We start from the raw sequence: 17,653 nt of genomic DNA on the forward strand, positions 1-17,653 counted from the left end.
ATCTCTAAATATCATGAACAGGGGTACAGATATTACTGAACTTACCTCTCTAAGAACTCTTGGGTGTAGTCCATCCGGTCCTGGGGATTTGCTTACATTTATATCACTTAACTTACCTTGTACCATCTCTACATTAAGCCAGTTCAGTACATTACATGATGTGTTACCAGCACTGACCTGGCCAATGTCAGCTCCTTCTTCCATAGTGTATACAGAACTAAAGAACCCATTCAGTAGCTCCGCCTTCTCTTGATCGCCTGTGACAACCTCCCCATTATCATTATTAAGGGGTCCTACATGCTCTGTCCTTGGTTTTTTTGCATTTATATATCTAAAAAAATATTTAGGATTAGTTTTGCTTTCTTTGGCCACCTGTCTCTCATTTTGAATTTTTGCTGTTTTTATTACATTTTTACAGATTTTATTAAGCTCCTTGTACTGTTTAAATGTTATCGCTGACCCATCAGATTTGTATTTTTTGAAGGCTATTTTTTTGCTGTTTATTGCTCTTTTAACATCATGTGTCAGCCATGTAGGATTTAGTTTCAATCGTTTATATTTGTTCCCCTTTGGTATATATTTAGCTGTATAGTTATTTAGAGTTAATTTAAAGATGTCCCATTTACCTTCTGTATCAGTATTTGAGAACACCTCCCCCCAGTCTATGTCCTGTAGTGCAGCCCTCAGCCCTACACATCTTTCTTTCTGGGGGCGTGGTTTGCAGAAGCACTGATTTGTGTGCTAAATGTATTATTTGCAGTTGCCAGCTGGCGCATAAATGTGCACTACCCACAGGCTTCCTGTCATATATGCAAAAATTTATGATGCGACATGCCCACCATGATAAGCTTTGCGCAGAAACTGGGAAAACCACATGTCATAAGCTGGGCTTAATGGTGTGTTGTGTACTGATGGGGTGTTGCGTCTAGGATTAGAGTTTGTGACACCAGGAGTGTTAACCCCCACACTACTCAGGATAAGTGGTTGCTGGTTAGGGAAACCACTTTTACTTTACTTCAGGAACTTGTAGTACAAACAAGAACTGCAGATTAACCTGAGATTTAAAGTTAGCTGAGACCTGTTTGAACTTGAATTGGACTGACTAAATGACTTGCTGACTTGACTAAGGTGAGCTTGACTAGACTTTAGACTTTATTGAAGAGAGCATAGAAGATATAGACTTAGAGACAGAAGAGATGGCTTCCACCAGCCCAGACTTTCTACACAAGGGGCTCCAGGGTTAGGGTTTACCACCAGTAAGAACCTTTTTGGACCAGAGTTGCCTGAGGCTTTCTCCCACATTATCTGTTCGGTTCTTGACTTGACTGAACTTGACGTGGACAGACTTGAATGAAGAAGAACCTGGTCAGTGGTAATCTGTATGCAGACAGGCGTGCTCTTCCCTGGGAACCACACACACTTGAATAGCAGGTTTTGCATTGCGCATACATCTGTGTTAATGATAACTTCCTCCCACAGTGCATAAAATTGTTAAGTCCACCTTTGTAGATATTTCTATTAGGCTTTTTTGAGCTGAAGGGGGAAAAAAGCCACAAAAAACTGCCCTGTCATTTTGCACTCTCAAGATTTCAAGTTTTTGTGGCGTTTTAGTGGGTTTTGGTCTTGGTGTCTTTTTTTTTATTTTTATTTTACCATTTTTTCCCTGTGTTTATATCATGAAAAGTCATGTGATTTTTTAATAATGTGACTTTTAAAAACGCCAATGCTAAACCAGTCTTTTATTACTTTTTTTTTTTTGCTCCCATAGATTTCTATGGGCGAGAAACACCAAGATTTTGTCCAAAATAAAACCCTCATAGTCTCAACATGCTGCAATTTTGTAAAACCACCACTGTGCCCAAAACCGCAGAAAAAAAGCCAAAGATGAGTTAAAAGAAAAAAACATCAAAGAAAAAAAAACTCCTATTGAATTTTGGCTAACATCTTGTTTTCACCAAAACAAAAGGCAGTGCATCATTTGTGACTTTTTTGGAGCGTTTTTTCAATAAAAATGTGGAAACCCAGCCTTACTGTTCATTTTTGTCGTAGCTTGATAACTGCGCTCATTTCTAGTTCTGGCATTAAATTGCATTGTGTTCTAGCTGGCTGATTTCTCTGTGTTAGAAATGGTGAAATTTGTTCTTGCAATAAAGCGTAAAACAAGATTAGCTAAATCCTTTCACAGATCTCTAGTGATACAATAGGTTCTAAGTACACAGGGTTTTGTTTTTGGAAGATTTACAGACACGGGGGGGATGATAAGACTCACAAAATGTTCCTTCTAGAGTTCTCCTGTAGTTCCGGTTACCAGAAGGGAGAAAACTAGTGGTTTGTATAGGGTCGGATTAAGGCTAAAGGTGGCTCTTGCCCCCCCCAAAAAAAAAAAAAAAAAAAAAAAAAAAGTGGGTGCCACCAGATCATACTGCCATGTAAACAAAACCTTACAGCATTGTAATCGGGACAGAATCTAATTTTTACTGTAGGGCAGTGCTTCCCAACCAGGGTGCCTCCAGCTGTTGCAAAACTACAACTCCCAGCATGCCCGGACAGCCAAAGGCTGTCCGGGCATGCTGGGAGTTGTAGTTTTGCAACAGCCAGAGGCACCTTGGTTGGGTATCACTAGTCTAAAACTAAAAACTGTCTCTGTTGCCTATAGCAACCAGATATCAGCTTTCATTTTACCAGAGCAGCTTAGCAAATGAAATCTGAGCTGTGATTGGCTGCTATGGACAACAAAGACAGTTTTACTTTTCGACTATTTCCATACATTTGTCCCCAATCAGTTTCAGATCAGTAGGAGAGGAAGTCTCAGCGGACCCGCAGCAATGTGAACCGTACCCTAAAAGAAAGCCTATCGCTGTTGCCCTTAGAAACCAATCACAGCTTGGCTTTCATTTTGTATTGAGGTTCAGTCCGTTTTTTTGCTGAACAAAAAAACGGACTGTATATTTACTGTATACATTTTTATAGTATTGTAGTCAATGAAAACCATACAGTATTAAGGGTGCATTCACACTAGGTTTTGGGGATATAGGGGGAGATTTATCAAAACCTGTCCAGAGGAAAAGTTTCCCAGTTGCCCATGGCAACCAATCAGATCGCTTCTTTCATTTTGCAGAGGCCTGTTCAAAAATGAAAGAAGCAATCTGATTGGTTGCTATGGGCAACTCAGCAACTTTTCCTCTGGACAGGTTTTGATAAATCTCCCTCAATGGCAGCTGGATCAGGTGGGAGAATTAAAAAAAAAAGGCAGCTGCCGTATCCCTTCTGCACCTACCCCATTCACTTTAAAGGAGATTTCTGGAATAGGAAAATTGCCCGCCATACACCCGTCAGTAAAAAATGAAACAGGTACATACCTTCCTTCGCTCCCCTGTTGCCCCCGGTAACCGTCTCCGGCCTCCGGCGCGATCCTCTTCCTGGTTGCCGGTGGTCGGCGAGTCATACTGCACTCAGCCAATCTCCGACCGCAGCGAAGTCCCGACTCGGCCGGCGATAGGCTGAGCGGCAGTGTGAGAACGCTTCAAGACACACAATTCTTCACTACACCGGCACCTGCTGCCGGGGCTGAAAACGTCACGCTGCCGCTCAGCCTATCGCCGGCCGGTGATTGGCTGAGGGCAATATGACTCGCTGACCACCGGTAACCAAGAAGAGGATTGCGGCGGAGGCCGGAGCCAGTTACCGGAGGCCACGGGGGAGCGAAGGAAGGTATGTACATCTTTATTTTTTACTGCCGGGTGTATGGCTGGCAATTTTCCTATTCCGGAGTTCTCCTTTAATGATTCAAATAGTCACTGTGGTCGGCTCATTTTTGAACTATGGTAGACGGTTTTCAGTCCGGCAACAAAATTGGATCCGGTCCAAAAATTAGCCTCATTCAAATGAATGTTGTGCGACGTGGGTCCGACAAGGATACGACAGCGGACGGTTTTTAAATTCTCCTGCCAGATCTGGCTGCAGTATCCACAAAACGTGGTGTGAATGAGCCCTAATATCGGCAGAGAAGAACCATTTGACCCCTCTAAACCATGTGTATATACGGTCCCAACCAGTTTCACACAGTTTTTGGCTCATTCCTCATTCCTAAGGGTGCCTTCATTCCACGGTTTATGGCGACCGTGTAGTGTGTTATATGATAAAACCATATAGAACCATATTTGATAGCTGCCGTTCAGTTGATTTTTTCTTGTAGAACAAAACAACGGGTCCTAGCACGATTTTGTCTATTGTTTCAAAACCATATATTATATTTTTTCCTGAACTGTGACAGTCCCGGGCACTGGCAGTACAACACAACCCCATTCACTTTAATAGAGCCATGTTGTACTTTCCTGAACAGCTGGTAGCCAAATACCAAACACACCTCTGTCTCTTTGTTCTCTGGATCGGTAAGGGTCCCAGAGGTCAGACCCCCACTGATCATAACATTACGGCATATCGTTTTGCTACGCCATCACTTTAAATTGCTTAAGTGCCCCTTTAATGGAATACTTATACTTTATCGACCCTAACATCTGGATCTATTAGAAAAGCTACGGCTGCATATCGGGACCTTAAAAAGACCCTACCACCAAATGGAATTATTATTTTTTATTTTTTTTTCCACTTTAAACATTTTAAAGTTGACATCACAAGCCATATGGACCTATATTTTTCCTATTATATTTTGCCCTGAAGGCGATTTTGGTTATTTATTTATTTTTTTGTGGGACTTCACATTAATTATATTTTATATGGAGATAAAATGCGTAGTTTTCGGGTAGTCGTAACCTAATATGCCGCTAAAACGCATGACGATTTTTCACTAAGCAGCTTAGGTGCATTAAGTAAATAGCCTCCGGGTCGTCCAAGTTAGTATGTGAAGTGATAAATGGGGTAATATGTGTTCACTAACTATCTCTGTGTCATGTATTACAAGAAACTTTGACAGCTTAAGTGTTTATGTTCTCTGTCTACGCAGTCATTGCTCATTACCACTCATGGCAGCCGATTGGGGGCTGATACAGATGTTGCTTCAGGCAGCTCTTCAACGTTACACTTATTGGATCCTATGTGATTATGGACTTTTTGGCTTTTTTTTGTTTTCTTAGCGAAGATAGATTACAAGACTCATGGTGAGAAGTGACAGATATGTAAGGAAATGTATTCATTAGGTCAGTGTTTCCCAACCAGTGTGCCTCCAGCTGTTGCAAAACTTTAACTCCCAGCATGCCCGGACAGCCAGAGGCTGCCTGGGCATGCTGAGAGTTGAAGTTTTGCAACAGCTGGAGGCACACTGGTTGGGAAACAATGTATTAAGTGTGTGCTGTCCCGGTACAGGACCTGGTCCTGTCCCTTTGTCTAAAGTCCTCTCAGCCAGAGTCCCTCCATGACAATGGGGCTCTTCCTTAGGACTAACCCCTAGTCTCCTCATGTAAATGTTATTTCATGCATAAATAAATCTATGTATTTAATATGTTATTTAGGAATACCTCTGTATAGGACCTTAGAGGTCACGTGCTTTAAATTGATTGTATTGTGGTTTAAGGACCTTTGGGTCATGTGATACCCAGAGTTCACTGGGTCAGGACTGACAGGTTATGCTGACCAATGATTTTTGTCCCACTCCCTAAATATATAAGGGACTGCTGCCACTAAATTCTGGTCTTTTAGTTCCGGATTATCAGAGAAGCACATCTCAGCACAAATTATCAATTCAAGCTAGGCCCAAAGCCTAAGAATCTGCAGCCACTAAATGTGAGTTACACAAAGCTCAAATGACTGAATCCTGTGTGACTACTCGAAGCTCAAAACTCCTAAAAATAGTAGCACAGTGGCTAGCAAACAAAAGTCATTGAATCTGGAGTCCCAGCAAACCTTGGAGGAACCTGTACCATGGTTCTCTCTCTCAAAGACTGTTCTGTTACATGCCATTGCATAAAATATACAGTAAAGTTACTTCAAGTTTACTTCATAAAATCTGCTGTGGACATTCCGTTATTACTCCCTGCTGTTTGTGGGACGGTTGGCAGTAGGACCATTACATTGAGGAAACTACACCGTGGCGTCACGACATTTAAGGGTTAACAGTAAGATACCCTACACTATCACCTGCACCACCCAGCCACAGGTGATCAGAGTGGGAGTCACTAGTGGTGGACTGTGGGGGACATATTAAAAAAAACTTGCTTCGTTTTACAAAGGAGAGACAGCTGAGTAGTATGGTGTTTTAGCGGTTAGCACTGTTATCTTGCAGCGCTGGGATCCTAGGTTTAAATTCCACCAAGTACAACATCTGCAATGAGTTTGTATGTTCTCCTATTGTTTGCATGGGTTTCCTCCCAAACGTTATCATAGGTAAATTTAGGTTGCGAGCCCCAATAGGGGCAGGGACCAATTTGAGTGAATAGTGTACAGCGCTGCTGCTACTGTGTGTTATAAATAAAAAAAATGCTATTCTGCAAAACATTTTTAATAATTTTTAAAGATGGTTTAAAATCTGATGCAGTTGACGCAGTGTTCTCAATCTACATTATCTACGGTAATTAAAGATGTTTTTTTTTTTTTTTTTTTGTTGGTGGTGGGGCACAATTTAAAGGGGTTATCCAGGAGAAAAACTTTTTTTTTAATATATCAACTGGCTCCAGAAAGTTAAACAGATTTGTAAATTACTTCTATTAAAAAATCTCAATCCTTTCAGTACTTATGAGCTGCTGAAGTTGAGTTGTTCTTTTCTGTCTAAGTGCTCTCTGATGACACGTGTCTCGGGAACCGCCCAGTTTAGAAGCAAATCCCCATAGCAAACCTCTTCTACTCTGTGCAGTTCCCAAGACAAGCAGAGATGTCAGCAGAGAGCACTGTTGCCAGACAGAAAACAACAACTCAACTTCAGCAGCTGATAATTATTGAAAGGATTAAGATTTTTAATAGAAGTAATTTACAAATCTGTTTAACTTTCTGGAGCCAGTTGATATATAATTTTTTTTTCCTGGAATACCCCTTTAAGCCAAACCCCCCTTTCTGAGGCCATGCCCACTTAAAAAAAAAAAAAAACGTCTTAGGCCCCTTTCACACTTCTGCACAACAGTGTGACAGCCGCTGGGAGAGCCGTGCAGAATAGCAGAAGAATATTTACAGCATGTGCTGTCTTTTTCTCCCGCTATTCATAATGGCGCCCGGTGGCCCCCATAGTAGTAAATGAGAGCCACCAAGTACCATTGTTTGCTGTTGCTCCCTGTTATGAGAACGGCCATTAAAGTCAGGGGGGGGGGGGGGAAGAGACTTTGACAGCCGTTCTCGACGAGAAGCAACGGCAGTGTGAAAGTAGCCTTACATGGTGCAAGCATATACTTTTTTTTTTCTCCAAATCTGAGGCAGTCTACACAAAAGAGAAAGTCAGTTTTGAATCCCCCCCCCCCCTTTTAACTTTTAATGCTACGATCCACATTTCATTTTTCATGTTTTTTTTCTCTCTTCTATAGACTTCTATGGGAGAAATTGCCAAGATAAATGTGGAAAAAACAACATAGTCTCAACATGCTGCGATTTTGAAAATCTCCCGCAGAGCCCCAAAAAAGCCGAAAAACGCCAGAGAAGAGTAAAAAAACGCCACAATGAAAAATTTCAAGTGAGTTATGCGTCTTGTGATTTTCAATTGACTTACAGCTAATATCTGGCCGCTGCGTTTTTCTTGCGAAAAGACACTGTGCCGCCGATTTGGTGTTTTTTATGCAGCAGAAAAAAAAATTAAAATCTAAGTGGAAACTTAGCCCAATTATGGCTTTGGGTTTTCTTGAGATTTTTATTTTATTAGTTTTTTTTGTTTTGTTTTTCTGTCTTTTGTTTAGTTTTCGATTTATTGGTCAAATCACGGCTTTAAATTTGAGTGAGTAAATATTTTACATGTGTTATCGTTAATATATGAAAATAGATATATTCTAATCTGAGGAATTTCCTAATAGTTCATTCTTGAAATCCTATGGGGTACTTAGAGCGTGGCCCAAAACCAAACCAGTCCACATTCATTTCCCTGTTCCACTGTAGGGCTTTGTTCAGATGGCAAAATTGCAGGGAAATTTCTGTAAAACACAGAATTCTGAATTACAAAGCCCTATTGACTTCAATGGGATTCCACCATGGAATTCCACAAAGTTAAAGATTGGTCTTTAAATTTAGTGGAATGCGGAATTTCCGCTGCCTAAATTCTGCTTTGTGAATGGGACAGTCAAACCTCATTTCAGACAATGGGGGAGATTTATCGAAAGCTGTCCAGAGGAAAAGTTGCTGAGTTGCCCATAGCAACCAATCAGATCGCCTCTTTCATTTTTCAGAGGCCTTTTCAAAAATGAAAGAAGCGATCTGATTGGTTGCTATGGGAAACTTAGCAACTTTTCCTCTGGACAGCTTTTGATAAATCTCGCCACATTTTGTTTTGAATTTTGAAATTCTGCCCGGAAATTCCGCTGTGTGATCATAGTTTAGAAGTCTCAGTAGAAGGTACACGTGGTTCATCTACCAGGACCATGTTCACACATTATTTATAGCTTGTATTTTCTGCCCTAAAAACAAGTGTGTTTTTCAGCCATTTTTAATGTAAATGAAAAAACGTTTTGACCGAAAAAAAAGGTAAGTCAATTTTATGGCCTTAAAATGAAAGTTTGTGCGCACTAAAAATCGCTTTATTATTGAATCCAATAGAAATAAATTGTAAAAAAATTAAACAGATTTTTGGATGTTTTTGAGCAGTGAAAATACTTGCGATGACGTGACCTCAGGCTGATCTACAACCACAGTAAGAAAATGCAGACAAGTCAATAGAGTATCAATGAACTGAGCCTATTCTAGCTAACAAGGAAAGGGTTAAAACGGCACCTTTCTGAAAAACGACATATGTTGCATACACCCAAATGGTGATGGCCTGTAAGCCATAATTATAATGAGGAGGAGATTGCTTTCCCACAAAATGGTATTCCTATCACATTGTGCTACGTGTGGTACATTAGGATAGCATAATAGGGTTTTAATCATTGGCAGGAGCAAATAGCTTTTCTCTTCTTTGTCTTCTATTCCGAAGTGCATTAAAAGCTGGGAATCATAATTATACTTTTGCCTTGGTTTGGGTTGCAGGATTTCTATGTCTATTTCTATGTTCAGCTGTGCTGTAAATTGTGTAGCTGGTTGTCCTTCACCGTATGGTATGGCCACATGCAGTGCTCTTTTCTGGTGGGTTAAAATGCATAAAAAATTAATGTAACCTGCTTTTTTATGGCATTTTTGGTGGTACTTTTATTTAGAGCATTTTTTACATATGTTTTTAAAATTCTATAGATGAGCCTATAGAAAAAAATTCTAGAACAAATGCCTATGATGAAGAAAATGTCTGTTTAAAGGGGTATTCCCAGATTTATTTATTTTTTTATCTGAATATGCTACAGGGGCTGTAAAGTTAGTGTAGTTTATAATATAGTGCTTGTACCTGTGTGTGATAGTGGTCTTGCAGTTCTTCCGTGATTTTTGCCCCAATATTTATTTTTAACAGCATACAAAATTACTCAGGTCTCAGGTTTTCCCAGGTTGCAGTGCGGCCGAGACATGACATCACTAGTCAGGTGTGCAAAGGGTGCTTCAATGGGTGGAGCGACCGCTGGGTGGTAGAAAGATCATTCTGCAACTAATTGTTCTTTTGCAACAGCTGGAGGTTAGAAAACCGTGGTCTTTTAAATGGAATACAGCCCATTTGTGTTTCAATGGGTGGGATGGCTGATGTGTGGAAGGGAGGAAAGTGAACTGATACTTACAAATAAGGAACTATGGGATTTGTAGTTTGATAGAACAACTTTAACAGGAAATACCTAGTTCACAAAAAGATAGCCTCAGTATTATCGTAATCTCACAACATAGTCATAGATCCTTTCTACGCATGTCCATTACTGTCCAGCAGATACGTACTAAAATCACCTCATTGTGGATAACCCCTTTAGGGTGTGTTCCCACCTGGAGTATACGCAGCGTATTTCACGCTGCGCAAAATTTACGGCAGCAGCCGGAAATACGCTGTGTATTCCTTGCTCACTATACACACACACACAAGGCTTTCTGGCAACCGCCCTATGTGTGTAGTGAGTTTTGGAGGCGGAGCCGTGTGCCGGCGTGACTGTGACATGCGGCTCCGCCTCCAAATCTCACTGCACACATAGGGCTGCCACCCAAAAGCCTTGTGTGTGTGTGTATAGTGAGCAAGGAATACGCAACGTATTTCCCGCTGCTGCCGTAAATTTTGCGCAGTGTGAAATACGCTGCGTATACGCCAGGAGGGAAAGCACCCTTAAATATAATCTGGCTGCAAAAAAGTTGCGTAAGTTGCGTATAAATATAGAGATAAAAGCCATGGAAAACACTATTTTTCAAAACAGATTCTGGGTGTTAAACCACTCTGTGGCTGCATTTTTTTTTTTAACCAGAAAAACTGCCCTCTTATTTTGCACTCCCAAGATGTAGTTTTTGTGTGTCACCCCCCCCCCCTCCCTAGGAAAGAAAAAAGTGTTTACTAGTGTATATAGTGTGTTTTCATTTTGGTGTTTTATCCCCTGTGTTATTTTTTTATTGCTAGTTATGTAATTATTTCATCCTGTAACTTCAGGATTTGGGCTTAAATGTACACCACTGTGCCACTCCTGTTGTGTGAAACGTGCTTAGGAGCTGAGCATGCTTCTCATCTGGTGGGTCACGGTTGCTATCAGCACCTGGGACCCACGGCTAAAGCCGGACTTTGAGTATTGGGCCGATGTCTGGCATTAACCCTTTAGATGCCGCAGTCAAAGTTGATCTCAATATCTAAAACTGGAAAAAAAAAAAAACGTTGCCGGTTAGCCCAGGGAGCTGATCTGGACCACCGCAACAAAATTGCTGAGAGGACAGCTGGAGGGTCCCTTTCTGCCTCTGGCACTTCCGATCAGTGCTTCTTTACTGTATGTAGCCTCAGCAGTCTGTAGTAATGGAGCGCCGATAACACTGAATAATGTTGTTCTATGGCACAGCACTGTTCAGTGTATGCAATCTAAAGATGGAATGTCATAGTCCTCTATGGGGAAAAAAAAATGGATTAGATGTAAAAAAAAAAAAAAAATTATACATGTGAATAATAGTTTGAATCATCCCTTTTTTCCTTTTTTTTTAAAATGTTTCCTTACAAAAAATTTTTTTTTTCACCATAGATATTGCAGGAAAATGAGTGATGTTATTTCAAAGTACAATTGGTGGCGCAAGAAACAAGCCCTCATCTTTAGGTGGAAAATTTAAAGCGTTATGGCTATAAAAAGGTGAGTAGGAAAAAACAAAAGTGCAAGATAATGACAAAAAAGAAAAAACATGGAAAATCATCATACCCTCCATAAGCTGCGACTTTGGAAAATAGCCACTGAGGCTAAAAACGGCATTAAATGGTGAAAAAAATGCCCCCAAAACACCATGTGGATTTGACATTTCATATTTCCCTATTGACTTGTGGGTAAAATCTGGCCACAGCATTTTTTTGCCCCACCCAAAAATAAAAAATAAACCATGTGTTTTTTTTTCTCGCAAAAATGCCAAGTGTAATCCCAACATGAAAGTGTCAAAATGTAATTAAAGGGGTACTCCGCCCCTAGACATCTTATCCCCTATCTCGGGGGGTCACGCCGCTGAGGACCCCTGTGATCTCTCCTGAGGCACCCCCGTTTCTCAGCTGCACAGAGCGAGGATCACTCTGTGGCTGATGACGGGCGATGCAGGGGACGGAGTATCGTGACATCACGGCTCCGCACCCTTGTGACATCACGCCCCGCTCCCTCAATGCGAGCAGATCCTCGCTCTGTGCAGCTGAGAAACAGGGGTGCTGCAGGAGAGATCGCGGGGGTCCTGCTGCCGCGGGGGTCCTTCTGCCAATCAGACATCTTATCCCCTAGGGGCGGAGTACCCCTTTAAATTGTAAAAAAAAAAAAAAAAAAAGTCTGCAACAAAATGAGCGTGCTCCAGGTTTGAAAATCTACAGAATGCTTTATGTAGCCTGTTGTATGTGGATGAGGTGTGTAGAATCCACTTGTCTGCTGCTTTAATCTGCTGCGCAAATTTGCAGGTGAAATCCGCAGCATTTTTGTCCTGTGTGGATTCGCCGTAACAGTGCTGACATTATAATGGATCTGTATGACAAGCATTTAGTCAGGAACAGTGGAGAAATGTACGAAAATTCTATTTCAGGTTATCTGTGTTACATCAATCAGAAAAAAATTGTAGACTTTGAGGATGTCAGATCTTCGCAGGACTATATTGCAAAAATGTCTGCGACTTTGATGAATAGAAATTGGTACCTTGGTGTAGAAGATTGTTAAATACTTCTCAATTATGTTGCTTTTACAGATTATTTTGGCAGTGACACCTGTCAGATAACTGTGCCCGCAATCACACTTGTAAACTCATTCCAAACTTTTCTTTAGTACAGATACATTTGTAACATTGCAGTTATGATACTGGATGTGACTGTGTTGTTTTATAGGGGTGCAGAAATAAAGGTGCTATCCCAAAATTATAATTTATCCCCCTGGCTAACTCAGCTCTCTTTTGCAGTCCCCTAATGAGTTAATGGAGCAGTGGTCAACCGTACATCATGCTACTTCTCCACTCAGGCCATGTTCACACGGCGTAAACATGTTTTTCGGGCGGACAGTCCGCACATTTGAATAATCCGGTGGGCGCTAGGAGCGCTCGGAAATGCATCATCTCATGGACGGCAATACGTTTCCGAGCGTAATCTGCAAAAATAATAGAAAAGTCTATTCTTTTTGTGGATGCCGGAATCAGAATTTCTGCGACATAAATATGTGCAGCGGAGATTCCACCGTGTAAACAGTGCAGCAGAATGTTTGTGCAGAATATTCCATCGAAATTCTGCGCAGACATTCCGTCGTGTGAACATGCTCTCACTCTGGTAGAGGAGGCCTCTGTTTTTTTGTGTTAAAGGGGTATTCCAAGAAACAAGTTTTTTTTTTATATCAACTGGCTCCAGAAAGTTAAACAGATTTGTAAATTACTTCTATTAAAAAATCTTAATCCTTTCAATAATTATCAGCTGCTGAAGTTGAGTTGTTGTTTTCTGTCTGGCAACAGTGCTCTCTGCTGACATCTCTGTCTGTCTCGGGAACTGCACATTACTGCACGCCCCCTCCCATAGGCTTGCATTGAGGGGGCGGAGTGTGACGTCACACGGGGGCGGAGCCATGATGTCACCATGCTCCGGCCCCCGTGATCGCCAGTAATCAGATTAACGGGGTGCTGCGTGCAAGATCACGGGGGTCCCCAGCGGCGGGACCCCCACGATCAGGCATCTTATCCCCTATTCTTTGTATAGGGGATAAGATGTCTAAGTGCCGGAGTACCCCTTTAAGTATCCTGTATGCACAGAATAGGCCATAAGTGTCTATTCACAGGTGGTCCAACCGCTGGGACCCCTCATGATCTCCTAAATGGGATATGGTCTCTCTCAGAAGAGTGCATGCCGTCTGCAACATTAATTTCTATAGGAGCGAGCAAAGAGACCAGAGTGCTGTACTAGGGCATCTCCTTTCAGAGAGCCAGGGTCCCATAGTGGCTCCGATCTGTCATCTATTTAAACTAACCAACAGATGGTAAACTAAGGTTCCTCCAACTTATAATTTTCTCAAACGGATACCGTAGTCCCTGCTCTTCGATGTAGTTTCCGTAGGAGCGGGGACTCTTGTCTTTGACAGGATTCCCTACTCATTTGCAGATTTTCCTGAATTCAATCACAAAAAAATCAGATGCCGACAAATCTAAACTTTTTTTTAAATGTGGAACAAATTAGATTTGTTCTGGATTGATTTGCTTATGTCTACTATTGACATTTTACCATGACAACTTTGTAAAGATGATGGGTTTCCTCTTAAACAACCAACTCTGATGGCAGAAATTTACCAGCCATTGTACAAGCTGATGTGGACCTTGTTGGTGTATGAGGTAGAAGCTATCTGTACGGTATGGTTAGTGGCAGACATCCATAAACATGATGTGTCAGTATGGCGCTGTGATACAGAGAAACACAACTTCTAGGGGACAATAGCTCCATAAGACGACATCTGAGGAAACAGGGCATGAAATGAAGAGGCACATGCAGATGCAGTAGGGTGCCATAGAAGTCTATGGAGGCTGGATTACAGCTCTGTGAAAGGTTCTTTGGAGATGGAATAGACTTGTATGCATGTGACATTATGTAGCAATAAAATCAAACAAAATCAGCGCGAACATCAATGAAACGTAATAAAAACAAAAGAGCAATAATTTACTTTTCCCATCATTTTCAGCTTTTTCTGGACTATTCCTTGCAGCATGAAGGTCATTGGGAAGTGAACAGGTGAATCCAGGGCATGGCCCTTGGCGGTGGTGCGCTCCCTTTTAAGGTCTTGCCTGCTTCTGTTTACAGCACAGCAACTTTAATGGCTGATTCCACCGATAAATGGGACTTCGCTCTTTCGTATCAATTAATTTGCTGGCAACTTTAAGCACTTGCAGGATTTTCAGTCTTTTAATCTCCTGGAGCAATTAGTTCACGTTATTCCCTAAGTAGCTTTAGGGCCTCCATATAGAGAGTTTAGGGAGGTTTGCAGTGGGCTCATTCACTTCCTCCCCCGTTTAATAGACTAGATGAGCTCAGCTTCAATTACATTATCTGGCTCCCAGCAGTGATTTCATAATCTTGAAGACACCGAGCTCTCTTAAGGGGCCTTCAGTGGTTTAGTTGAGTTCACACATAGTATTTGGTCAGTGCTTTTTAACAAAATCAGGAGTGAAAAAAATGCAGAAAAGGGTGCGCATTTTTCAATGATAGTTTCTCAGTTCTACTCCTAGTTTTGCTTAAAAATACTGACCAAAATACTATGTGTTAAACCTTAAAAGGGTATATCCAGGGCTTAAAGGGGTATTCTACCCCTAGACATCTTATCCCTTATCCAAAGGATAGGGGATAAGATGTATGATCGCAGGGGTCCCACCACTGGGGACCCCGCCGCTGGGGACCCCTGTGATATCGGCTGCAGCACCCCAGACATTCGGTGCATGGAGCGAACTTCGCTCCTTGCCGGATGACTGGCGATGCGAGACGGAGGCTCATGATGTCATGATCATGTCTTGCTTGTGACGTCACGGGCCATGCTCCCTCAATGCAAGTCTATGGGAGGGGGCATGACAGCCATCCCGCCCCCTCTCATAGACGTACATTGAGGGCGTGTGGCCGCGACGTCACGAGCGGAGCGTGGCCGCGTAATCATGAGCCTCTGGCACTGCACCCGACGCTCTAAATGAACACCGGGTGCAGCAGTGAGATCGCTGGGGTCCCTGCGATCAGACATCTTATCCCCTATCCTTAGGTTAGGGGATAAGATGTCTAGGGTCTAGCCTTAAGTCCTGCAGGAACACTTGGGAACTAAGTTCCTGCACTTTTTCCACAGCAGGAACACCGTTCCCATTAGCAGGAGTCCTGAAGGACCAGCCCTTATGTGAAAGAGTTCCCACACTTTTTTTTTCCAGGACTTGACCCCTGGGTGTATCTACACTGCACCAAAAATAAAGGGGTCTTTCAGGACTACATTATTGATGGCCAATCCTCGATCAGACCAATGCTTGTCTGAATCCTGGCACTACTGATCACTCCAGAACAAATTTGAATATTAAAAAATCTTTCTGTCATCTGGTAAATGTGTCAGACCGTCTAAAGATAAGCAACAATGTTGTATGGGATGCTCTGTGTTCAGTCCAGGAATTGTTCATTGAGTATAATTGCGAATGCCTTGCTGCTCAGCAAATGGCTTCCATGGCACTCTACATCAATAGGGCTACGATGTAGCTGCTCAGTGAAAACTCATTTGGGAGGGTGCAGAATGCTCCATGCCCAGCTGCTCAGTTAAAGGGGTACTCTGGTGGAAAACAAATGTTTTCAAATCAACTGGTGTCAGAAAGTTATACTAATTAGTAAATTACTTCTATTTAAAAATCTCAAAAGGGTACCCCACCCCTAGACATCTTATCCCCTATCCAAAGGTCTGATTGCGGGGCTCCCGTCGCCGTTTCTGGTGGCGGGGGATGTGATGTCACGGACTCACCCTTTAGTGACAGCACGTCACGCCCCCTTAATGCAAGTCTATGGTAGGGGCATGGCGGCCGTCAATATCTCCTCCCATAGACTTGCTTGGAGTGGGTGTGGCATGATGGCACAAGGGGTGTGGCCGTGACATCACAATTACAGACACCCGCTTCAAGCACTCGGAACAAAATGTTCCGAACGCTGGGGCAGCAGAGTACCTCTTTAATTCTTCCTGTACTTCTCAGCTTCTGTATGCTCCAGAAAAAAGTTGTGTCTTTCCAGTCTGACCACAGTGCTCTCTGCTGACACCTCTGTCCATGTCAGGAACTGTCTAGAGCAGGAGAAAAAACCCATAGCAAACCTCTCCTGCTCTGGACAGTTCCTGACATGGACAGAGGTGTCAGCAGAGAGCACTGTGGTCAGACTGGAAAGAACTACACAACTTCCTCTTTAGTATACAGCAGCTGATAAGTACTGGAAGGATTAAGATTTTTAAATAGAAGTCATTTACAAATTAGTATAACTTTCTGGAACCAGTTGATTTGAAAACATTTGTTTTCCACCGGAGTACCCCTTTAACATACGCTGGGCCAGACGTAGGACATTCTGCACCCAGCCAAGAGAATGTTCACTAAGCTGCAAGGCATACAAAGTACCCTCCTAAAATATAAAATACATGGTTCTTCTGATTCAACTAATTTGACTTTTATGAACTTCCATCAGTAGTATGACAGACCATTACAGTTAGATGTACCTGGTCATAGTACAATGGATGTTTGGTAAATCTACAGAATATGGGGTTATTTCTAGATATTTTTAGGAATATCATCCTCTTTCCCTGTATTCTTTAAAATCTATTTTTCTATTGCAGCAGGTTAGGTAAGGGCAAGTACCGAAGTTGAAATTTTTACTGAGTCATAAAAGCGTCCTTTATGATTTAACTCAGTGTTTATATGGGATTTTGTTTTAGACTTTTTATATAGAGATGATTTTCTGCATTTTACGGGGATGAGGTTGTTCCAGCATGAGTGATATTTGTAAGGTGTATAAGATCACATACTTTGTTAAGTATTATGTACAAAGCAATCCAAATGAGTCTTTATACAATAGAGAACAGGGCGCCAATTGGATTAACTGTATATATTTCATCTTATTTTTGCAGGCACTTATCTGGTACGTTTTTTTTTTCTATGTTGACAGCTTATAACTTGCTTGGGGCACTTGGTTTTACGTCTTCTTTTTAATCTAAGTACACCTAGTGACAAACAAGTTTCAACCAGGCGCCCCAAAAAATATATCAGTTATTAACACAAATCAATTTCAGGCTGGATTCACATCACGTTTTTGCCATACTGTTTTCAATCAGTTTTTCTAAAGAAAACCATATGGCAAAAAAAACGGATGAAACAGTATGGGGAAAAGGTAAACCATATGCGTTTTTGAACAGTATACTGTTTTTAAAAGTGCATTCAGTTCCGTCCGTTTTTATAAGAAAAAAAACATACGTTTTTGATAATTTTGTCCATTTTTAATGGGAGGGGTGTT

General features: G+C 41.7%; 1 long non-coding RNA gene across 5 annotated transcripts in view; it reads left to right on the top strand.

Moving 5' to 3' along the window:
* Nucleotides 1-17,653, top strand: part of LOC130273143 (uncharacterized) — a 144,370-nt gene that overhangs the window by 90,822 nt on the left and 35,895 nt on the right. Inside the window, exons 1-3 of one of the 5 annotated variants that reach the window (XR_008843887.1) lie at nt 3,162-3,227; nt 7,464-7,609; nt 11,196-11,300. This is a non-coding gene — a long non-coding RNA (uncharacterized LOC130273143). The other 4 variants (XR_008843889.1, XR_008843888.1, XR_008843886.1 and 1 more) reach the window with 4 other exon arrangements.

Source organism: Hyla sarda, chromosome 5 (genome assembly GCF_029499605.1).
Source record: "Hyla sarda isolate aHylSar1 chromosome 5, aHylSar1.hap1, whole genome shotgun sequence".
Taxonomy (NCBI): domain Eukaryota; kingdom Metazoa; phylum Chordata; class Amphibia; order Anura; family Hylidae; genus Hyla; species Hyla sarda.